At 47.2% G+C, this 24,109-nt stretch overlaps 1 long non-coding RNA gene across 2 annotated transcripts in view; it reads right to left on the minus strand.

Moving 5' to 3' along the window:
• LOC132646847 (uncharacterized) overlaps positions 1-20,488 on the minus strand; it is a 40,711-nt gene extending 20,223 nt beyond the window's left edge. The window contains exons 1-3 of one of the 2 annotated variants that reach the window (XR_009585176.1): positions 18,031-20,488; positions 15,897-15,980; positions 3,653-3,789 (exon numbers count right to left, since the gene is read on the minus strand). This is a non-coding gene — a long non-coding RNA (uncharacterized LOC132646847). The remainder of the gene's footprint in view (positions 1-3,652; positions 3,790-15,896; positions 15,981-18,030) is intronic. The other variant, XR_009585177.1, reaches the window with a different exon arrangement.
• Positions 20,489-24,109: the final 3,621 nt, after the last annotated feature.

The raw sequence follows: 24,109 nt of genomic DNA on the forward strand, positions 1-24,109 counted from the left end.
AAAAAAAAAAAAAAATAAGTTAGTAAGTGGTTATCACTGTTCATACAAAATTCTCATTTCACCTACAGAGTTCCCAGCTTGGGCCTCCATCATCTTTACCCTTGGGAGGGAGCTATCTCTGGAAATGCCAAGAGGAATGATGGGATGGATCAAAAGGGATTACCTGGGGGAGGGGAGAATTGGGGAGTCATCATCTTGAGGAAAGAGTTTACCCCAGATATGGCCTCTCTGAAGCAGGCAGGGCAGGCTGTTCTGAGGAGCCATGTAGCTCATGGGAGGCTCAGAACACATCTGAGCCTAGGAAAAAAGAAAAAGAAAAAGATTGATGTTTCTGTACATCGAACTACCCTGACATCCAGTAACGGCAAACACAAACACCAGGTTATTCCTTTCACTCGTGGTTATGAGCTCACATTTCTTAGTCTGGGCTGGAGCTGCCACAAGATCAGACAGAAGGGGGTGGCTCTCTCAGGATCAACTTTTGGAAGTCCCAGAATGTCCATCTGGATGTGGTGTGTTAGGAAAAGAGGTTGCAGAGGCCATCCCATGGTCCAAGGGTCCGGCTCTCAGTGGGGTTGGAGGCAGGGGGCCACATGCTGGAGGGACAGGACTGAGGGGAGCCGTCATTCAGGCTCAGCCATCAGAGCTTGGCAAAACACCTCCCACAAGATCAAAAGCAGGCTTTGTGCCCTCCTAGCGTGGCTCCCCAGCCTGGCAAGGATCAACTGTGTGCGGCTCTGTACCCAGAGAAAGGCTCCAAGGCACCCAGAAGTGCAAGAGTGCCAGGCAGCTGTCAGACTTAAAACTGCAGCCAGAAGAGACAGTTTCCTGGTGGGTCTTGGCAGGACTGGGACACATTCACAGAGGCCTCCACTCCACACATCCATGTAAAGGCCACAGTTCTGAGCACAGAAAATTAGAGTCATAGCTCCTAAGTTAATGAAAAACCTCTCAGGACTTCTGAGAATCATTTGTGAACCCTTTGCAAGCGAGGTGGGGACAGAGACCCTTTTAACTCCAAATGGAGGGAAAATCCAGTAAAACAAAAGTTAGCTATGAATATCACACTTAGATTTTCATGCCATCCTGTGTATAAAAAAAAAAAAAAAGGTAACACGGCTTAAATAAACAAAAGCTATGTTCTAGGAATGGATATGAACACGCACAAAAAAAAACCCAAAAACATACTTATGAAACGTGACTGGATAGAAACATCTCAAGATTCTAATGTTGTCTCTGCTATCTGTGATGCCAGGTATCTTTGAAATCAGGATGTTCTTAACTTTTCGAAGGATATTTTCCTGTATGTTCCCAAGTTTTTTATGACAAACACATTTTATCTATGATTACACGTGAGTACATTTTTAAAGGGGGAAGCAACACATCTCGTCTTTAATGATAGCGCTTGTTCAAAGGAGGTCACAAGAAAAGGGGGTCGCCACTGGATAGGCCCTGATAGTATAGCACACCTCCCATGGCTTAACTTTCAGAAGCATTAGGGAAGCCATGAGAATCCATGAGCCCACCAGTTTGGGAGCCGCTGGGTAAGGATGTTGAAGGAACCTAGGGGAATGTCGGCTGTGCCTGCCATCCCCAGGTTCCGTTTCCCTGCATGGCTATCGGCCTTTGATTTCCATGCCTGTCTGACGAACTGCCCCTCAGGGGCTACAGAAGTCCCTGCTCAGCCCCAACCCCACAGCAGTCAGCATTGCTTCTGTCCTCCAATGCGAACGTGTTTTATCCATGGCTCTCTCTGCATCTCCGCTCATTGTGGTGAATTCCCCACACCTGGGAAGTCAGCGCCTGCATCTGCATTGCCTCCTGTCGAAATCCTCTTAGGTAACCCAGCCCTGGGCCCTCAAGTAACGTGGAATGAGCCCCTGCCCTCCTGAGCCTACTCAAGCTCCCTGCAGTGCGCGCTCACTGCATCCTTGAAAGGGTTAGGCTAACTTTGTAACCTATATGTCTTCTAAAGCCTATAGTTTTGAGTTGTAGGTCCAGATTAAGCTAAAGCCTCTTAGTACCTTTCCAGAGAATGGAGGAATGTGACCCTATCTGCGAGGACAGACATAAAAAAAGACAAACAAGCAATGACCTTCACTCAGCAAAAGAAGGACCAGACCCTTGTCTTTGAGATAGCGTTTCTTAGCAGCGAACCTAGATTACTTCTGAGTAGCTTTTGACCTCCAGCCAAAAGTCTGTAGCCCCTAATCTTTAAGGATGAGCTAACCACCCCCACCTTCAATTGCAGCTGCATCCACATTTGGCAGGACTGGCCAAGCTTGAGCACCTAAGACTAACCAATTATCTTACTTTATAGCTTCCTCATCCAATCCTAAACTGCCAAAACTGCAACTTCAAATTTCCCGCAATTTTTCTTTTAAAAACCTAAAGGCCTTTGTCTCCCGGTGCCACTCTTTGCTGACCAGCAGGGGTGACCCCATTGTGCAATGGTGAATAAACCTCTTGCTTTTGCAATGAGTCTTGGTCTGGGGGAGTTTCTGGGAAGGGCGATCTTGAACTCCTGATCTGTGAGACCCCAGGTCTTACATCCTCAGGGCAAACCCGCACTCCTGGCCCCAGAACTATGTGCTCGCTTGCTTCCCTTGCCCTGGACATCCTGCCTCTTGCTTAGGTCAGACGGGGAATGTGCATGTTTATGGAGAAGGAGCCGTGAGCGGTTGAGTACGACAGACAGCAAGTTACCAAGAAAGCTACAAGGAGCCACAGACTGGGAAGTGGCCGTTGGAGGAGATTTTCTAAGGGTTTCTCCCTGTCCCTGTCCCTCCTACTCCCTCACCTCATCCTACCCTGCCTTCCCCCCACCTATCTCCTTGCCAAGGAAGTTTCTAGAGAGACGGGAGTTTGCTAGGGGTATTTGTATACAATGTCCGAGGTAACACCCGACGGCCTCCGCCGGGGCTCCGGTAAGTAAAGCAAAGCCTGGAAATGTAGGGCAGGAAAACAGATTAGGACTGAGTGGCCGGTGGGCTTGTGTCTTTCCCCCACCCACACGAGAATGGATGTACCCAGGGGCACATCTGTAGGCTTCAGAAAGACCTCAGGTATCTGTCCACACACCACAGGAGGGCTGGAGGAAAGGAGGTGGCAGTCCTAAAGCGCTGGGACTAGCTCGGGGGGTTGGTCCTTGCTTCCCATCATGCCTGCCGCACACCGAACTAAGCCCCTCCCGAGCTTGTGTTTTGAGACCGTGGCCCTCATGGCGAAATCTGAAGACTGGGATGCCTTGGCAGAGACACAGCAAGTTAAATAAGCCCCCACCATTCCTCCCCAAAGGGGGATGGGGGTGGGGGAGAAGGCCACTGCTGTATGAAGACAACACAAGGAAAGAAGGAAGCCTTAATTAAGCCGAAGAGAAAGGAGAGGTCTCAGGAGACACCAGATGTGCTGACATCTTCATCTTAAACTTGCCTCCCCCTTAAGCGCGAGAACTAAAGTGCTGTTGTTTAAAGCACCCAGCGTGGTGTGGTGTTTTGCTAAAGCAACCATAGCTGACTAAGACTACCCTGACAGGAAGCTGGCATTTGGACTGTCTCTGCCCTTGGGTCCCCATCTCCCCCAGGTCCCCACACACACACCTCCGCCCCCATGGACCCAGGCATCTGAATTGGAACTGGGAATGGTAGTGGACCTTGGGATGAAGATCGAATTCCTTCAGGATGGTACAGATGGAAGGTTTCTGCAGTGACTAACTGTCAGGCACGGGGAATCCTCACACAGTACAGGGGGTGGTCAGCTTCTCCACTGTAGGACCCAGGCTCTTGTTGCCTTGAATTCAATAGAAGAAAGCAAACAAAATTCAGATGGCTGCTGTGAATAGAGCACCTTGATGAGTTCTGTTGGGAGAAATCTAGCTCAGCAGATATTTGCTGGGGGTGGGTGGAGGAGGAGGAGGAGGAATAGGAGAAAAGCTTCTTTACAGGACTGTTCAGCAAAGGAGAACAGGGAAGGGACAACAGAAAGTGCCCACCTCCGCTAGGGCCAAGGGGACAGGGCCGAGGAGTTCACAGAGCTGTGGAGAGCAGCACCATGCAGGAGCTACCCAAGGACACAGATGACGAAAATGTTGACAGAAGTAAGGAGGGAGGCCACCCCATGTCATTCCCTACCCCGTGTCTAACCTCCAGCTATAGGCTCTCATGTGTCAACCTACCTAAAGCCTTGCCCAGCCACACAATCACAGGGCTGGCCTTGCAGAACAAAGAGCGAGGGGGGGGAAGAAGATTTAGCAACAACAGATGTGATAGCAGCAGAAGATTACCTCTATGTAGAGATGTTACAAAAAAAAAAAAAAGTTAAATATTCAACATCATCCGAGTACCACTTTATGCTTTGTAGAATTGCCTGGCTGCTAGTCTGTTTCCTGCAAGGTCATGGGCACAGCGAGTAGAAAGCTGCAGGTGCTGCACACTCTAAGAGTGCACGTGGAGGCTGAGGGGAGGTATCAGAGGGACCCCAGGAAAAGGAGACTGGAGCCGAGTCCAGTCCCGGGCCTTTCCCTTCCTTGGCTGCCACATTCAAATGAGGGAAGAGAGTCCTGGAGCGGCTCTGTTGGGCATATCTATCTTCTTGAACCAGGCTGGGAGAGCTTAGCACATTCCAGACATTCCACCTCTGCCATTTTTGCACCCCCAGGGCCACCCCAGAAATAAACACCACCATGCCACTCTAGGAGGCAGGCTGGGGAATGTTAAAGAGTCCAGACCCTAGGTCAGACCTACTTGGGTTTGGATCTTGAGCCTGCTACTCCCTGTGTAAAGCGGGGCCTGGATGTAGCACCCACTTCCTTACGAGCTGTGAGAACCAAACGCAGTGATTCACGCAGAGACGTTAGCAAACCTGTGCTTGATAAGTTATCGTTATGTGATCCTATTGACTAGAAAACGCCATGGTTCTGAGCGAACTGCAGGTCTAATAGGAGGAAGCAACGATCAGTTAGCTCTAAAGAGTCCATGGGTGGGAGTTTGGGCTGCATCTTGAAAAGCAAGTAGGCAGGAGGACAGTGTGGGCAGGGCAGAGAGGCAGGAAGGAGCTTGACGATTGCGGAACTGGTCTATGTTTCAGTGTGCTTGACACAGCGATAGGATGAAATCCTGAGAGAGGGGAACTAGTTAGCATAGGCTAGGGCCAGGGAAATAACCAAGGGGCCTTCCACAACACCCAGCTTGCCTTTTAAGACTCAAAGCAAGCATCTCTTACTCTACCATTCCCATCCTCTCTGAATCTCGGTAATCCCCCTGCCTCTAAACCCCACAACCTTTATGTGTGTGTGTGTGTGTGTGTGTGTTTTTAAATAGTGTTAATCTCAGGATTTATTTGTTCGGTGTTTTTCTCTCAAAGGCCCCTGTAGTGAGAGTTTGGTATCTTTAAATAAAAGCAAACAAACAAACAAAACAGTTATGTGCATGAATGTTTTTGTTTTACTCCCAAGTGTAGGATAAGAGGCTGCTTCACAGCAGGTGATTATGATTTGCCCCGTGCACTAGCAGAGGGGTGATCCTTGCCAGCTGCAGATAGTTTAATTCTGGGGACTTTGGAGAGGGCCTGCAGGAGCTACTCCTACCCCTGCTACTGCTGATTCACCTTGCTGCTGCATTTGCTGTTAGCTTTGGATTGCTGGTTTGCTGGAAGGCTGGATATTCTGACAAGGACTGGGCTTGCCTCAAGGAATTCTGCGTCTCTAATCAGCAGGAAGTAGCATATAAAAGGTCAATGCCACCTTTCCTCTATCCTACCTAGTGTTGGGGGGGAAGCAGTTACAAGGGTTTAGGGTAGGTAGGTAAAAGAGCCCAATAAAATAGATTTTTAAAAAAAAATATGCCTACAACCCCTCTTTTGTTTTTTCCTGTATTTAATACATGAAATTATTTTCTCTGGCTCTCTCCTTTTTATGTGTTACTTTTGACAGATACCCACTGCCTGTACTGAGTACTGAGCTCCCCCCACAGCCCAAGATTTAGGACAACCTAAATTTTAAATTTCAAAGTGACCCTTGGTACTCCAGGCTCCTGGTGACCAAGCTCGAGATGTGAGCCAGACTGACTCCTATTGCTGCCTCCACACCTGGCTGCTCCCCTCTTCACTTCCTTGCATAGAGGCACAGTAGGCTGGTTGTGTAGTTTAGTGGCAGTGTAGTAAGTGGCCCTAAAAATAGAAAAAAAAAAATGGTCTCCTCATTAAACAGCCGCACAGTAACCTAACCGTAAAAAAAAAAAAAAAAAGTTTCTATCCATCTCTGTCTCTATGAGTATATTCTACATGTGTGCAGGTGCCTGTGGAGGCCAGAAGAGGGCGCTGAATACCCTGGAGTTAGAGTCTTAAGCAGTGGGAGCCATCTGAGGCAGGTGTTGGAAACCAAGCCCAGCTCCTCTGAAGGCGCTCTTTACCATGGAGCCATCTCTCTAGCTCCGATATTTTAATTTTTATTAGTGACTGCTTCGCTTTAGGTCCTCAAGACCTCAGTTTTTAGAACAGAACAGAGCATCTCCTGACTTTCTTTTATAAGTCACCGAGATGAAGATGTGTTAACGCCATAGATTCCTTCTCCTCTACCATAGTGCAACAGTATGGGGCTGTGGAGATAGCTCAGTAAAGTGCCTACCTTGCAAGTATGAGGACATGAGGCCAGAGCCCCAGCTCCCATGTAAAAGCCTGGTTCAAGATGATGGAGACAGGAAGATTCTTGGAGCTTATTGGCTAGTCAGTCTAGCCAATTAGTGAGCTCTCTCTGAAAAACCTGATACAGAGAGGAATTGAAGATGTTGCCATCCAGCCTACACAAACACACAAAACAGAGAGAGAGAGAGAGAGAGAGAGAGAGAGAGAGAGAGAGAGAACAGTAAAAGAGTACTCTGCTTGGAAAATTTTTATTACTAATCTCTACAAGAAAAAAAGAGTAGAACATGGGATTTCTGTTGATTTCTCTGTTGGCTGGCTCTCTGGTCCTAAGCAAAGCCCTGGACTACTGACAGTGTCTGAAATGCAGCCCACACAGGCTTTAGGTCAGTGAAGGAACACCAGGAGGAGAAGCTGGCCTCTTCAATTGAAAATAGCTTCTGCCACTCAGAGGTCAAGTGCCTTGCTTCAAGTACTTGTTACAGTCAGACAAGAAGCCATGGTTTTCCCTCAAGAAAGTACTGATGTTGGGAAAGAAGTAGCCAGAATTAGAACATCAGTAACCTAATGTCACTATTTATAAAACCCCATGGCTCTGGGCAACTGCTTACTAAAGGTTGACACTTTCCTGGGAAACAAGAGCTCAAAGACAGATGACAGTGAATATTCTTCACAGGACCTAAGAAACTATTTACTTGTAAGTTCATTCATTCATAAATTCATATAATGTATAGAAGTTTCTGATAGGAATGTTCTAGGCTTCTCACTCTTTTTTTTTCTTCATTTATTTTATTAATTACAGTTTATTCACTTTGAATGCCCCCTGTAGCTCCCTCCCTCCGCCCCTCCCAATTCCACTCTCCCTCCCTCTTCCCCACCTGCACCCCTCCCCCAGTCCACTGATAAGGGAGGTCTTCCTCCCCTTCCGTCTGATCCTACTCTATCAGGTCTCATCAGGAGTGGTTTCATTGTCTTTCTCTGTGACCTGTCAAGGCTGCTCCCCCCTCAAGGGGGAGGTGGATCAAAGAGCAGTTCATGTCAGAGACAGTCCCTGTTCCCATTACTATGGAATCCCCATTCAGAAAGGCAAAGAGGATGGACATCAGAGGAGGGAGAAAATGGGGAACAGGACAGGAGCCTACCACAGAGGGCCTCTGAGAGTCTCTACCCTGCAGGGTATCGAGGCAGATGCTGAGACTCATGGCCAAACTTTGGGCAGAGTCAGGGAATCTTATGAAAGAAGTGGGAGATAGTAAGACCAGGGGAAGACAGGAGCCCCACAAGGAGAGCAACACATACTAAAAGTCTGGGCACAGGGTCCTTTTCTGAGACTGATACTCCAGCTAAGGACCACTCATGGAGATGCCTGGAACCCCTGCACAGAGGTAGCCCATGGCAGCCCAGTGTCCAAGTGGGTTCCATAGTAATGGACTTTTCACTCTTAAAACCATAGTTCAGATTACCACAGCAATCTCTGACTGACCAGTGTGCCCAGAGGTCTGTCCAGGTGCCTTCTCTAGGACACCAGGCCTCTTCAGGATCCAATCTTAACATTTGGAATGACAATACCTGTCTTCCCCTCTTACCCCCAGCCAGGCAGCAAGCTCCATGAATGACACAGAGATTTTTGCAACTCACTATGGACCTGCATGGTACAAAGCACACATTAGTTAAATAATAATCATCTGTCAAATGACTGAGCAAAAGAGCTGCTCAGCGAACATTCATTCGTTCCTTCGTTCATTCATTGCTTCATTTAGCTTCTTGAAACACTGGGAAAAGAACCCTGTCTGGAATTGCTATGAGGAAAACAGGAATAATGACCAGAGAATGACTAGTCTCACACACGAGGATCGAAGGGCTTTACCAAATTGGCTGGGTCACAGAGCCTGGTGGGTAGCAGGTCCTCGTGAGTGGGAGATGCAGTACAGATGAATGGTCAGGTGTGGGGTAGACAAAATAAACTCCAGAGAAGAGGACGAATCTTCTGCCTCAGACAAGTGTCTGAGGGAACCATCTCGTCCTGCTTTGACTGTGTGCGCGATCGCTTGTGTGTGGAGGTCAGAGGTCAGAGGACAGCGGATGTGACTCTTCAGACACCACCCTCCCACCTTTTTGTCCTCACTGCTATCATTTGAGGCAGGGTCTCTCACTCTGAAACTCACAATGTAGATGGGATTGGCTGGTCAGTGGGGCCCAAAGAACCCTCCTGCCTCCATTGCCCAGTGCTGGAATTAGTTATATTTTTTTTCTTTCTTTCTTTCTTTTTTTTTTAATGTAAGTTCCTTCAATCAAACTCAGGTGTTTGTGCTGGCAAGACTGGTGATTTACCATCTGAGCTATCCTCCAGCCTCTCTGCTCTGGCTTAGATTCTCTTTCGTTTGTTTGTTTTGTTTCCATTGTCTTAGGACAAAACCTGAGTTTGACCGAAGGAACTTACATTTAAAAAAAAAAAAAAAATCCAGTTCCAGGGGATGGATTGCCTCCTTCTGGCCTCAGGAGGTGTGGCATGCACATGGTGCCAGCAAAACAGCCATAGGCATACAATAATAATTTTACAAACTACAAGCCATTTTAAAAGAAATTTAGAATGCTGAGCAAAGGAAGAGAAAACAAAGTCACCCTCCCACGGACAGTTCTGAAAGAAATGGCCTCATCTATGAAGTTCTACCAGCCATCACCTTCATCTGTTGACTAGCCTCTCAAGGCCTCTCTTTCTTCACTTATGCTACTTGGTGTCTATTTCATAGAGTTGTTGGGAAAGAAGAAGGAGGAGAGGAGAAGGAAGAGGAGGAGGAGAAGAAGGAAGAGAGGAGGAGAAGAAAAATGAGAAGAATGAAAACAAGAACAAGTGTTTATCCCCCAGGCATATGTGATGCTCTCTATGGAGTAAGAGCTCAACAATTCCCTTCTCTCATTCCACCCTCATGACTCTCTAATAGCCCCTACTAAAACTGAATGGGAAGAGGGTGAAGGCAGCTCTATCCTTACCTGGATAACTGCTGCATTTCAACATGGCAATATGAATGCCCACACTTGGTTTTTGAAGGTAGCTGATTCCCAGAGAGTCCACAGGGTACCCAGAAAAGCAGTTCCTAGAGACTGGACCCCATTTGCTCTATTTATGAAGAGTTGATTATCCAAAGTATTGCTCCTCTTCTCAGTCAAGAATTATGAGTCCTTGTTATTATTGTTGTTGTTTGTTTGTCTATTTTTGCAGCATCTGGAGATTACTATGAGCGCCCTCCTCTTCCTAAGCCTTCAGCTGCTGCCCATAAGCTACAGGACACAATGCAAAGCTCCTCAAGCATGACATACAAAGTCCCCTGAGCCCATCTCCTCTGTTGCCCACTGCAATTTCAAACTGTGCTTAGCCTCTGCATAAAACATGGTTCCAAAACACTTTTAATACCTCTGATCCCTCTTCATGCTATTCCTTCTGCCTGGAAAACTATACCCATTTCAGTGCCTGATAAGCTCACCCTTACTTACCAAGGATCACTTTAACCCCCCAGCTCCTTTGAAGGGTCCCTCCATGTCTAGATTGGTTATCCCTCATGGGTACGCCCAAACACTGCATTCAGCCCTCTCTGTTACCATCGCCTGACTATCCATTTGTGCCCTGTTTGACTCTGATTCTACCCAAAGGAAGACTCCTTGATCTGATGTTAAATCCTCTAGCATTTTCATAGCGCCCTGACCTCAGCAGATGTTCTATAAAGGTTATTGGACTGAACAGAAACCTGGGCTCCAGAAACTCATTTTAACATGTTCTCCAGACTACTGATAACCATTGTGTTGCCATTGTGATGACTGAGGTATAGCTGTCTAGCTGAAGGGTCTTTTGGTTGGCCTGTTTCTACTATGAGGTGCTGAGTGCTGAGAAAGAAAGCCAAAGGAATGTGGCCAGAGAAATGGAGCCAGCACAAAGCAAAGAAAACACGTAAATTATATGTCAAGTGTTGCTTGCGCTCTCTCTTTCTCTCTAGGTGTGTGTGTGTGTGTGTGTGTGTGTGTGTGTGTACATGTTCCTCTGTGTGCGCACATAAGTGGATGCGGATGTGGAGACCAGTGTTTGGCATCAGATGTCCTGCCTGATTGCTCTCTGGTTTACTTTCAGAAACAATGTTTCTCACTAAACCCAGAGCTCATCATTTCAGCTAGACCAGTGGACTCCAGGCATCCATCTGTCTCTGACCCTAAAGCACTAAGGTAACCAACATGCATGCCACCTTGCCTGGCTTTCTGCGTGAGTGCTGGGGGTCCAAACTAAGATCTTCATTCACGTGTGGCAGGCATATCAACTGCTCCATCTCTCCAACTCTGCCAACTGCATGCTTTTAAGTCTCTTGTACAGAAGCTATCATGAGCTAGGTGTGCTTCTGTGTCCCTGACAGAGTTACTCAGACCACACAGCCACTCTGGGAGGCAGCTCTATCGTAGCCTTCATCCTACAAGTGGGAAGAACCGAGGCACAAGGAGTTCAAGTAGCTCTCCCAAAGATACAAGACTAGTGAGGGAGATTTTGTAAAGTCTCAGAAACACAGCAAGCCACCCTTTAAAAAGCAAAATTACCCAAGAGGAAAGGAGATAGTGGGCAGTGTGAAAGAAGAGTGGGACAGGCCAAGCAGCCTGTCTGTTCACCCTGTCATTCAACACTAATATCAGGCATCTGTGTCTGGCTCTGGGCTGGGCTCTGAGATTAAAGTGGCGACACCAGGGCTTAATGCACAGACTCATGTTCATACTACAGGAAAGGAATCAGGCAACCAACCACACGTCCTAAAAGTACCAGGCAAGTCTATGGCGCCATGAATCTGAGTAGAAGCAGGTAGCTAAAAATCAGGTTCAGGCAGTACCCTTTGTGCTGAAACAAGAGGATGAGTTTGTTAAAGGAGAAGGGAGAAAAGAAGAGTTAAGATGAGGCAGATGGAATAGGGCCAGTATGGAAGAAGAACACAAAGCCATGCTGGCAAGATGGTCATTAGCCAAAATAGGTCCAACGCAGATCTTCAACAAAGTCCTTCAGCTTCTTCGTTTTATCTTTGCAACTAAGCAGAGCCAAGACAGAACCTTGTGCATACCACTTCAGAGATGGAAAATAAAAGCAACCCAAATTGTACGTGTTGGATGGTGGGAGGTTAGGGAGACAGGGTGAAATGTTCAGGGGGAACAACAACAGCCAAAGGGGCTCAGCCTGGAAACAGTTAACCCCTTCCTGTCCTTGATATCTTCATCAGCCCAGCCCAGGCACTCTGCAAAATAACAAGCCATCATTTATCAGTGTTCTGCAAGGTAGCACTTAAAACTGAACTTGGGCAATAAATCAGGCACATATAATTTGAGCCCTGAAGTATAGTAATTCTTCTTTTAATGCAACATCTGGTATAGATAATGGAGTTTGCAGGGGAGAGGGAGCGAGGAACGCTAGGCCCAGCTCTTATGATTGCATATGCTGAGTTTGAAGCTCCATCTCCCTCCCCCCTTCTCAGCAACCTCTGCAGACTTGAAAAGGAATGTTAGTTACTATTACTCCCTAAGCTGGCCAACAGGGGAGTGAGTTAATTATAGACTCGTTTGTTGGTTATTAATTAGACTCAGCTAAACATGAAATTGAAGGAGAAGTGCCATTTCCCTGCTCCCTGCCTTCAGCCTCAGGGAGCCTCTGAGTTGTCCCTCCTGCCTCTGCTGCCCACTAGCTCCGTCCTACTTCCTAGCATGTCCAACTTCTCACACTGCTTAGGAGTTGGCTCCACAAAAAGAGGTAGGGATTAGAAGGGCAAGTTTCCTGGCTGGCAGAAGGGAGGGATGACACCAGAGATGACAGTGTGGCCCACTTTCTATACTCATGACATTGGGTAAGGCACTGCTTTTGTTCCCTTGTGTCACTGTGCCTGCCAACAACCACAGGCCCAGGCATGCGACGGTCATGAAAGGACATGAGTTTTGTTAAGGACTCAGCAGGAGTCCTGGTATTTGGCTGTTTCTAAATATCAGTTTCTTTCTAGTCAGTCTTCAATAACTCTAAGGAAGACAGGCTTCATGTGCATCTCTCCCTCTTGGACATCCCATTCTAGAGCCTTGGAGAATCTCAAAATGTTTTTTAACTGCAGTTGTTCATACTTTTAAAATGGGAGACCAGCAGCTACCAAATAAGATCCTTGGACAATTAAATAACCAAAGCAACCAGTGAATTCATAAATGTTAGTGAGTGCATTCTCTGGAAATTTTCCTCAATGTGATTACAGAAGAAGGGTTATAGGAGACAGTAAAGTACCAGATTGAGGGCCTGGAGAGATGGCCTGGAAGTTAAGAGCACTGGCTGCTCTTGCAGAGAAGCTGGGTTCAATTCTCAGCACTCACAGTGACTCACAACTGTAGCCCCTAACTGTAACTCTAGTCCCAGGGGATCTGATGTCCTCTTCGTACCTCCATGGGAACAACATGTACATATTACACAGACACACACGCAGGACGAAATGCCTACATACAAGAAGGAAGAAAGGAAGGAGAGAGAGAGAGCATCTCATAGCTGTTACGCAAAAGTCATAGGTTCTTGAGATTTGGCAAAATCTAGCTAGACTATCAATTTAGCCTCCTCTGAGTCCTCCAGTGCACATGGCAAAAATCTAGCTAGACTATCAATTTAGCCTCTTCTGAGTCCTCCAGTGCACATGCCCCATCCTTGTTGAGATAGAGCAGTACTCACTCCTGTCTGATTAAGATTAACCAGACAGTGTTTTGAACAAGAAGAGCCAGTGACAGAATTCTGAGGACAAGTGATGGCCTTCAAAAAACCATGAAGGTTTTTCTGTGTTGCCAGTCACATGAAAGAAATAGAAACCCTTCCAAGGAAATGTAAATAAAACTTGTAAGAATCATGTGTGTACATGGCTTATGACCACCCCCCAACTCATGATGTTCCTTGAACATCCTTGTCCTGAAAACTAGAGACTTGAATCAGCAAGAAGATGCCTTACTCTGCCATTAGAGCAGGCATGCACAGCCTGTCAGAGCCTAGAACAGCACCAGCCTGGCAACTTGAGTTTGTACTGTGCCATTCAGCTGGTCTCGCTTTTTATTGCTTTTGACTGTTTCCACTTTCCATTTATCTCATGTCAGCCATCCTTGAGTTGGCTAGGAGCTGTCCCACTAAGATTCCTATGATACGGAGATTCATTGGGGAGGAAGATCTGTGTCACATCCCAGGAAGAAACAGAAGACTGAATGTAGACGGACAGAGGTATTTTGTTGCCATTTCTCTAAGCACCGGTTCCTGCAAAGAGCCTACAACCAAGGAGCCAGCCATGATGTCTTGCTTGGTTTCCTCAAATTCTGCTCATAAATATGTAACAAATTGTTGCACCCATTTTGAAGGTGAAGAAGAAGACTAAACAACAAATACAAAAACACATTCCTTGTAGAAGGAAGCCAAAGTGTGAGAAGGAAAGGGGGCAAAAAATGTGCTAGCTATAAAGTGCTATATCCAAAAAAGTTACGACGATTTTCATTCCTGTAACCTGGGGTACACAATTAGCATCTTCTTGTTTTCCTTTCTCTTGCCTTCTGTACCATGGGAAAGGGTAGGAAGGGAGAGGTGAATGTCTGTGTCCTTTTGTTTGCCAGGAAAAACCCTCATGCACCAAGCAGTAACTTGAAAACATTAATCTAACTATTCTCCTACTTTGAATGGTGGAAATAAGAGCAAAAGGTGTCTGTATTAAACGAGAGAGCCCTGCATTTACATGTACACATACGAACACACATACATGGACACCATACTAGATGCTTGGGCAATAGCAGCTTTTCCCTCTTATTTCCCCTCCCTTTCCTCTTCCTCGCAATCCCTTGTTTTCCTTTCCTTCTTCACCCCTCTCTAGGGAGCTCTTCATTTCAGAAGAAGATGAATCAGCATTATAGTATCCTTGGCAGGAGGTTGCTGTCAGGGGCGTGCCCTGCCCTGTCAGTCTGTGGCTTTAGCTTTAGCTCTAGGGACTTAAATTTTCTCTTAAAGCAAAATAACTAGCATGCCCCTCACTCCTAATTTTCCACTTGTTGGCCAGGCTTTACCCAGTGTCTGAAGGGTGGAGTGCTTCCAAGCAAATGCAAGTGGAGGAACAGAGACAAAGGAAGCACGGGAGGGAGTCGTGATTTTTATTTGCAGCTCTGGGAGCCTGTTCCCCCAGAGTTGAGCAATGAGGCCTCTGCAGTTCTCTTCCAATACAGAAAAGCTCGGGGCAGGCATCCAAAGTGGTACTTGACTGTGGCATGCCAGCATTTTAAAGATCCAAAGTCTACAGAACTACATGTGTCTCCTGGGACCCCCCCCCACATGCAAAACAGATTGTGAGCTTTACTCTAGAAGCTTTGTTTCCCCCTGAGGACCTGGGATGCTTCCTCCTGTGGATGAGAAAGGCGTGTCTGACCCCTACCCTGGACCCAAGTTTATGATGCATGCCTTGAGACTATGGACAGGGCGAATAAGGCAGCGATAAGACTGTCCATGCAGCACAGAGAGGAGCCTCTGCAGACGAGGTGTGTGGGTCAAAATGTAGGAAAGCTGCAGAGCAAGAGGAAAACTACTCACTGGGGTGCAGTGCTCACTGTTAAGCAGCTACATATCCTGAGAGGTGAGCTTCATGGCGACGGATCATCCCCTTTCACTGTGTATCTGGTCTTTTCAATGACGGGAGCGCAGGTGACGCTGGGCTTTCCAGACATAAGCAGTGACAGCTCACTTGGATGCTAAGATTCATCATGGTTGGTCATGGAGCCCAGTGGATATAAGGGCATGGCTAGATTCTGCATGTGCCTCTGACACCAGAGACCAGTCCTCGCTGGCCAGCCTACAATCCTCCCCCCCCCAAAATAAAAGCTCGAAGAAATGAGGGTGAAATGAATACAATTATTAGAGAAGGCAAAAGAACTCAAAATCCACAGCACAGATGGGGAAATTTATTCCTGGTGCAAATAGCACCTTATTTTTCCTAATTTATAGCCTGGTGAATTAATGGTTCCTGTGTCCTCAAGAAAAGGTTAGAGAATGGGCAGCCTTCCCCCCCCCAACACTGCAATAGTCAAGGAGCATGTAATTAGTTTTCGAAGGCCTTCCATCCAAAATGATTAAATCAAGTTTTGGCACATGAAAGGGTTAGCTTCGGTTATTGGAAAATGTACTTAGGTGACACAGCTCATTTCCTGATGAAGCCAGATTAATGGGACATTACTGAACCTAATTCCTCTAGAAGTAAATGACTCACCTCTTCTCCTGCTGGGCTGCCTGGAGCTTTCCATGTGCTTGGCTTCCTTTCACGAAAACCCAAGAGCTGGGATGGGAAATTCAGCTGGTGGGGAGAAGTAAACAAGTCAAACCCTACTTGGATTTCTGGTTCTCCACTAATTAGGCCTTAAACTTGGGTGTGCTTGAAGAGTCAGACTAAAGCCCTTTCAACTCGGTTTCAGAGAGGGATGTTTGGAGCTGACCGGGGAGGCCTACAGAGTGATCTCAATGGCCAGAGAGACAGGGCTTTGTAACAAGACTGAAGGATACACCCTGTGGAGGAGGTATGGCAGAAGACCTTTCAGAATGTTGGCCATGAGACAAGAAGCTATTTGTGTTTGTGCAGAAGTGTTCACAAACAGATCACATACTGCAACACGACACTCAGTAATCATATGATCAGTGTGTCCTGCTTTGCCATACTTCCTTAGTCAACTTCATGCTTGTTCAGCAGGGTCATGAACGAAGTCATGTCCAACTCTCCGGAGAGAGGTTAGCAGAGCTGTGGCAGATAAGCTTAGATGAGATTGAACACATGTCTGAGTGACTGTTCAAGCCGCACCAGCAGAAAGCAATGCTGATCCACACCACTTACAAGGAGCACAACCAACCAGCCACGGGCCTAATCAGAACCCTGAATTCTATAGGGGTAAAGAATCACTACCCCCACTGGATCAGATTTCATCACGTGTTTGGGGTTGGCTTCCTTGCCTACAATATTTCTGACAACTCCACTGTCTTAGTTTGCATCCTATGATTGACATAAAGGCCATGACCAAAGGTGACTTGGGAACAGTTTAGTTGCCTTATATATCCCAGGCACAGTCCATCATTGAGGGAAGCCACTGCAGGAACTAGAGGAGGGCAGGAACTGAAGCAGAGACCATGGAGGAGTGATCCTTGCTAGTTTGCTCTCCATGGCTCACTCAACTTGCCCAGGACTACCTATCATCATTAATCAAGAAAATGTTGCACAGGTTTGCCTACCAGCTAATCTGATGGAAGCATCCTCTGAATCGAGGCTCCCTCAACCCAGAGGACTCTAGCTTGTGTAGAGTTGACTTTTAAGGTTAGTAGCATACACACACACACACACACGCACCAGCTGTATATAAAACTATACTGTGGCTCCCTCATACTTTGCCTTTGGCGAAGGAACCCATTTAACAAAAAAGGAGTAGGACAATGAGCACATGACCGACCATGACGAATCTTAGCATGCTGTTTCATCATTTAGGAGCAGTCTACTAGAATGGTGGGAAAACCTACTGAAGACTCAGTTCTGTGTGCTTGCTGGATGAAAATACTTGCCAGGTTGGAGTACTATGCTACAAAATGCAATGTGTTTTCAGAATTACCAGTTCACGTTCGATGCCATTTTCTTATTGTCAGAATTCCTTAGAGGGAGACCAACATGTGAGAGAAACGTCATTCGTCACACCCTGCAGCAACCCATTCACAAAACTTTCACTCCCACCCTGGAAAATTTTTAGCTGGAATGATTGACAGGTCCTTGCTTCAAAAAAAAAAAAAACACACACACACACAAAAAAAAAAAAAACATAGCACAACTTACTGAAGCCAAGACTGTCTTTTTTACCGAACACATTCTCACCTACTATGAGTCAGACACTATGTATCTAAAGATCAGGGTCACACAGCCAGACAAAGAACCAAGACTGGTAGGGATACCTGAATGAGAGCAGAGAACGAACGAACACCACCAGGAATGACAAAGGCCTTAATCCAACTAGGCCTCTGCAGTAATGAATATAAGGCTGCATCTCTGTAAGCCACCACCGTCAGCAGCCCCAGCTCCTGCTAGCTTCTGAGTAAAATACACACACTTTCTCCTAGAATGTGCCTTTTGAGTGTTTCTGTGGGAGACTACTCAGCTTTCTAGTGATGTCGTTGAGCTAAGGAAAATGGTGACTATCTCCTACAGAGAAGCACATGAGCAACATATGTCTAGTCCATAGCCCCCTGCATTAAACTAAATAAACCCATATTCTTTGTACACCAGTCTAAAGGGTGAAATTGTTCACCACCCACCAATCCCCTTTCTGAACAACCACAGTGAATCAAACAAAGATATAAATGTGTTGGACACCTACCACGAAACAGATGATGTTTGATCAGAGGTCTGAAGTTTAGACAAGAAGAGCTGTAATTGGCAGCAGGAAAACACGGTGCCTGTGCCATGGTTCACGGCCCTCTTGAGAGGGCCAGTTCTTCCCTGAAATCGAGATGGGTGTTCAGAACAAATATTTGTCTACAGAGGAAAAGCTAAGGAACTTGGCCAGCATCAAGCTAGCTGGAAAGGACTATAAAATATGGGTCCCTCTGGGGCTATGGGTGGGGTGTCTCTGCAACCATCAAGGCTGGGAGAGTAATGATCCACGTGAGATAAGAAGATATTTGGTTCAACAGGACCCAGTAGCCAGTGCTGGTTCAAGCAAGAACCTGAAATCGAGTAGTTTACTTTAAGCATATTTAAGTACAGCACAATTTGGTGGAAAAAATCCTGATAGTTAACACAATTTTGTGGGTATAATACAGTTTAAGAAATGGCTACATTGAAACTCTTTGTAAAGTACATGCAATAACTTCCATAAAGGTGGGTTCTATTGATGGACTACATGTGACACCTTAAGGGTCTGGGAGAGGATCTGGTATGATCTCCTTCATACGGTTAGCACAAAAGTCACTGGGGTATTTTTTTTTTTAAGACAGGGTTTCTCTGTGTAGCCTTGGCTATCCTGGACTCCCTTTGTAGACCAGGCTGGCCTCACAGAGATCCCGCCTGCCTCTGCCTCCCCGAGTGCTGGGTTGATAGGCGTGTACCACCAAACTAAGCTATGATTAATCACCTCCACTCCCAACCTTCTGAACAGGAAGCAGGTCTACATCTCTCCCTGTAGAAGGGGCAATCCTGTGTGTTTGACATTACTGGCTTCCATACTGTCTATCCTCCCACAAGCCATGTTCAAAGTCACCAGCAGCCACATCTCCATCCCCTTGCCAAAGGACAGTGAAATACAAACCAGAGAGCAACAGCTGAGCTTCTTGTGCTCATCACGATAAACCACAGCAAGTCATGCTCATCAGTTCAGGCTTCGGGGTCAAGGCTTTCTCTGAGACGCCAGAGCAGAGCCCACAGAGTCCCGGCTTGCTCACCAGGGGGAGACCCTTAGCCTACTTGGCAACGGGCCTTGCTTCTTCAGCCTCACTTTTTAGGTGAACCCCTGCCACATCCTCATTCTAAGTCCCAAACCAAACTTTAATTTCCTTTGTGGGAATAAAGAGAAGTCCATGTAAGAATAAAACCGCTACTGACCACAGGGAAGGGGAAGAAAATAATCTGGGGAGAGAAGCCCACAGCTGCCTCCCGGAGCAAAACCATTAAGAAAGACAATGGCTGAATTGTTTCCCTTGCACAAGGAGACCTTACAGTCTCCAACCTGGAAGCCACTCACTGTCTTTTTCTATTTCTTTCCTTGAAACACAATTTATTGGAAGCTCTGCCAGATCTCTGGGGAAAGGGGAGGGGACAACGGGCTGGCAGTAAAATGAAACACCTCATTAATGAAGAAGGCTGTTCTGCCTGGTGGCCAAAGAGCTTTCTGCACGACCCAGGGAGCTGGAGAAGGAGACTCCGGGAGCTTGGAACACCTGCAGCCGATGCACTTGGGAAAGTCGTGATGAAGGCTGTAGGAGGTAGCTAACCCAGCTGCCTGGCAAAGCACACGAAGAGCCATGTTGGCCCAGCTATCAGCATAATGTCAGTCAGTGTGCTGTGACCCACTTCTCATGCCATCCTTGCCAAATCTCTAGGTTAGGGAGCACTGTGCCTCATGCACAGACAGAAACACCGAGGACAGTCAGCCCATTCTTACACAGTTGGGCACAGTGAGACAAGGACCAAGATGCACAGTTCTGATATTTTCAACCTGAGATGGAAGGCCACTTCCATAGTTTTGTCTACTTACAACTGTCAATGGTCCGGGCACAAAGGAAGATGCCCTAAAGAGACACATATGCCACTTCCTTCGGCTCTTAGACTATTGCAGCCATGGTCCCCAGGAAGCTGGAGTTTACCCAGAAGTCTCATGCTGGGAGAAGGTCACAAGGCCTCTTGGTTCTTCCTTCCTCTGCCTTTTACTTGTTTGTTGAATTAGCCTATTGAGGATGGGTAGTTGAGCCTAGCTTGTTAGGGATACTGAGACCCATGCTCTGATGCTAATAGCCTCAGGTTCCTGAATCATCTTCCATGGTTTTCCCAAGAGCCCATGGTCTCCTGCCTCTATGCTAGCCAGCAGATGATGGGATGATGAGTAGCGAGCCCAGGACAACCAAAGCTTTGCATTGTCCTTAAAGTCACTGTATCAATCAACGTATAGGAAGGAGATAAGAGGAGAGAGAGAGACCCAGGAAAAGGTGTGCAAGAAAGCCTTTGCTTGCAGTTTACCTGTTTGTTTAGACATTTGTTCCATCCTTCTGGAGGATTCAGCAAGATAACCATACATCCTGTATGAAGCCATGTTTCCAAGGAGTCTCCTTAAACCTCACCCCAGTGACTCTTTCAACTTCAATTTGTCTTTTATTTTGGAACGATATGTATCCTTGGCAACCAGCCCAGTTCTTTCTCCACCACCTGCCTCTTTAGGAAAGCCATGGAGGGAAGCACCAAGCAAAGCGTTTCATGCATAGTAGGTGCTCAAAAGTGTAAGGCAGCTGTCAGCATACCACCTCAGCTGGCCCCTGAGGGTTTTATTAAACTTCCAGAAAGAGCTGCCAGCCCGAGGCATGAGAAATACACGCTACCCCCCTTCCCTTCCTTGATCCCCTTAGTGGCAAGGAAACCCAGGCTCACCTGAGAGCTAACAGTCCAGGCATGAGGGAACATGTTCTAAAGGGACACTTTTGCCACTTCCTTTGGCTGTCTGACTATTGAAACCATGGTCCCCGAGGCACGGGAGAGCTTGTTTCATCCGCACGTGTTTGAGCGTGTTTGTGTGGCTCTCCCTGGGGAAGCCAGCACGTGAATTCTCGCCACTCACCGGTCAGCCCCAAATTGAAACAAGCTGGTTGCAATTGCGAGTGAGCACAGATCGCCCCAGCTGGGCTCTGCTCACAACTTCAGAAAACACTGCTTCATGTTCGGATGCAAATGACTGCTTCCTCTCCGGAGCCCAGCCTGTACTATGTTCTGAGCTGAATGGGGGAGCAGGAGTGCAGGGCTCTGCAGGAACATTGGGCCTTGCTGTCAGGATGAATTAGGCTATTCTGAAGCCTTCCCTGGAGGCAGAGGCTGGCCAGTGCTCAATGAAAAAGGGATGTTCCCCAGGCCTCAAGCAGCTGTTCTGCACCCCATCCCTACTGGCAATTCCGGAGAACCATCATTCACGGCCTGATCCTACAGGACTGACACACCCTTTTGCCTCCAGGGGTGACCTCTCCAATTCATCCTAGATGCCCGCCATTAGGGATGTGATTGTCATTTGAACATTTGTTATCCTGCCCTGTGCCAGATCTTCTTTGGGGTCTGGAGATAGAGCAGGATGTACCAGAATACAGAATATTTGTCCTCTGAAGGCTTAATGACGCCATTCTGTCACTCCACTGCTGTCACTCAGATGTCCTCAGTGGCTCCCTATGGCCAACCAGATAAAGCAGGCTAGGCTCTACAGGCCTACAGCCACATCTGCTTGTCCAACCTTAAGTTTTATTCTTCACTGCTTACGGCCCAGTCATAAGGACACTGAAAACCAACTTTCCCTGCAACTTCTAGCTCCCTGCCTCCTCCTTTGAGCTTTCCAGGCCTCCTCCCTCCCTGTGTTCTCCCAGAATAGTTCCAGAAGCTTACAGGTAGGGGATATGACAAGAGTTACCAAGAATCCCAAGTCACCTGTTATCACCAACCCCACGTCACGAGGCCCTTAGTGAGTCAGGTCACTCGAGGGATGTAACTCAACCTATTGAGGAGCTACAATGTCCTAAGTCCTGTGCTCTGAGCTCGCAGTTACTCCATATATACCCATCTCCATCTTCTCGTGAGGAAAGCAAACTCAGGAAGGCGTAGTAATCTACCCAACGTAACCCAGCCAGGAGGGGAGTCCCAATTCCAAGCAGCCCGAACAGCTGGCTGTACTCACTCTCCACCTGAGACGTGAACCTCCAAGTGCACAGTCACAGCCTGAAGGTGCTGGCACAAAGAACTGTAAGGTGAATACGAGCGCATCAACCTGGGGTGTCTTTCTCTCTCGCTGGCAAGTCAGTTAAATCCTAGCTGATGTCAAGAATGTCTGCCTTCAAACAAGCCCAGATGCTGCACATTAGGAAGCAGAATTTCAAAACTGCATACATTTTAAAGATGAATGCAGGTCATCCAGCCCATTGTGCACCAGAGGAGGGCTGCTTTGGGCAGCATGCCAAGCTTCCCAGCTGGTACCCATTCAGTCTCTTGTGCCATACAGCCTGCGCAGAGAGAACGGGCTTCTTAATATTCCAACCTCTATTGAACTGTCTGCGCATCCCCCTAAGGGCTGGGCCCTGGCTTGGCAGGTGCCTGATTGATGGTATTGGCTGAGTGATGTGCCAAAGATGAGCTGAGCCCCTTTCTCTGGTAGCATCCTTGGTTCCAAAGGAACCTCAGCCCCCCTGCCATCCTACCCTAAGGAAAACGTAAGAGTAGAATGTCAGCCACTGTGTCAAGTGTGAGGAAGGAGCTCAAGGCAGAAAGACTCCAGTTCCCTCAAATGACTCGCAGCCACACAGTGCAGAACTGACTCTAGCTGGTCTTGACTAGCTTCAGATGGGTTCTGGGGAACATATGGTTTTATTTGTATTTATGTTTGTATTTCGTTTTGTTTTAATTATCTGGCAGGAATCACTCAAATGTAATATGTAGCACATGAGCCACTACCCATACTCTGTGCCTCCCATGTCCAGGGCAAATTTGATTAATTAGTCACAAATCTCAGATTCCAGCCTAATGGCCCTCAGGCAGCAGTTACCCATAAGTCCAAGTGGGCACAGGAGAATGCTGGTTGCCGTCCCTGAGCCAGCCATGGGTGAGGGAATGATCACAGACCTTTACTAGGGTGGGTGCAATGAGTAGAGCCAGTGACCACCCAACGCACACTGCGATGAGAAGTCAGAGCATTCAGCTCAGGCTTCACTTCCTCCTGGAAGCAGACTCATGTGACTAAGTGCCTTCTCTAAGTGGCCCCTCCCTTTGTGACTTCTTCTGCATGCACACGCGCGCGCGCGCGCACACACACACACACACACACACACGTGTGTTTTTATAGAGATTCTGTCAATGTATCTATGTCTCCTCCCAATTCCAAACTCCTCCAAGTTTGGAAACTCCGCCACTTCTCATCACCTCTCTCCCCAGAGCCTCCTGAAGGTCTTCTGCAGAAGACAGCTTGTTCTGTGTTCTGTGTTGTTCAGTGAACATGAAGCCGCTCGAAACCCCTGCAGTGTTTTCTATGGGTCGAGACCCCCCTTGACACACCTCCATCTCCAAAGACATTTACATTACGATTCATAGTGGTAGCAAAATTAGCGTTATGAAGTAGCAAGGAAAATAATGTCACAGTTGAGGGTCACCACACCACTGAACTGTATTAAAGGGTCAAAGCCTTGGGAAGGGTGAGAGCCAGTACCTTAAGGGGAGACATATTGTAAGTGGAGGAGCACCTCCATCACTCACCTTCCTCCCTTGCCTAGAGCACCACCACAGCAACTCCTGGGTCTCCAAAGTCTGAACACCTCCTTCTACTCACAGCTGCACTCTCACACTCACACTCTCCCTTGAAACTCTTCCATGACTCACGTGACCAATGGAAAAAACACTCACATTCTTAACAGTACTCAAGTCTCCCGTTTCCCACACTGACGTAACTTCCTAGCCACATTTCCATTCTGCTCCGTATCCTCGATAAAAAGAAACTCAGGAGGCCTTTGCTGCGGCACCTCCTACGCACACTGTGCACACAAATACATACTATACGAAAGAGTAGGGAAGCTGAAAAGACAGGTACAGCAATGGAGAGCCAGCAAAAAAGGCAGAGAAGAAGCAAAAGCAAAAGACAGAAACGTGAGAGAAGAAAGAGTAAATTCAAGAAGAGATAAGGGAAGGTAGAAATAGGGAGGGGAGCTGGATACCAGAAAAGAAGAGGCAGA

This window comes from Meriones unguiculatus, chromosome 12 (assembly GCF_030254825.1).
Source record: "Meriones unguiculatus strain TT.TT164.6M chromosome 12, Bangor_MerUng_6.1, whole genome shotgun sequence".
Classification (NCBI taxonomy): Eukaryota; Metazoa; Chordata; class Mammalia; order Rodentia; family Muridae; genus Meriones; species Meriones unguiculatus.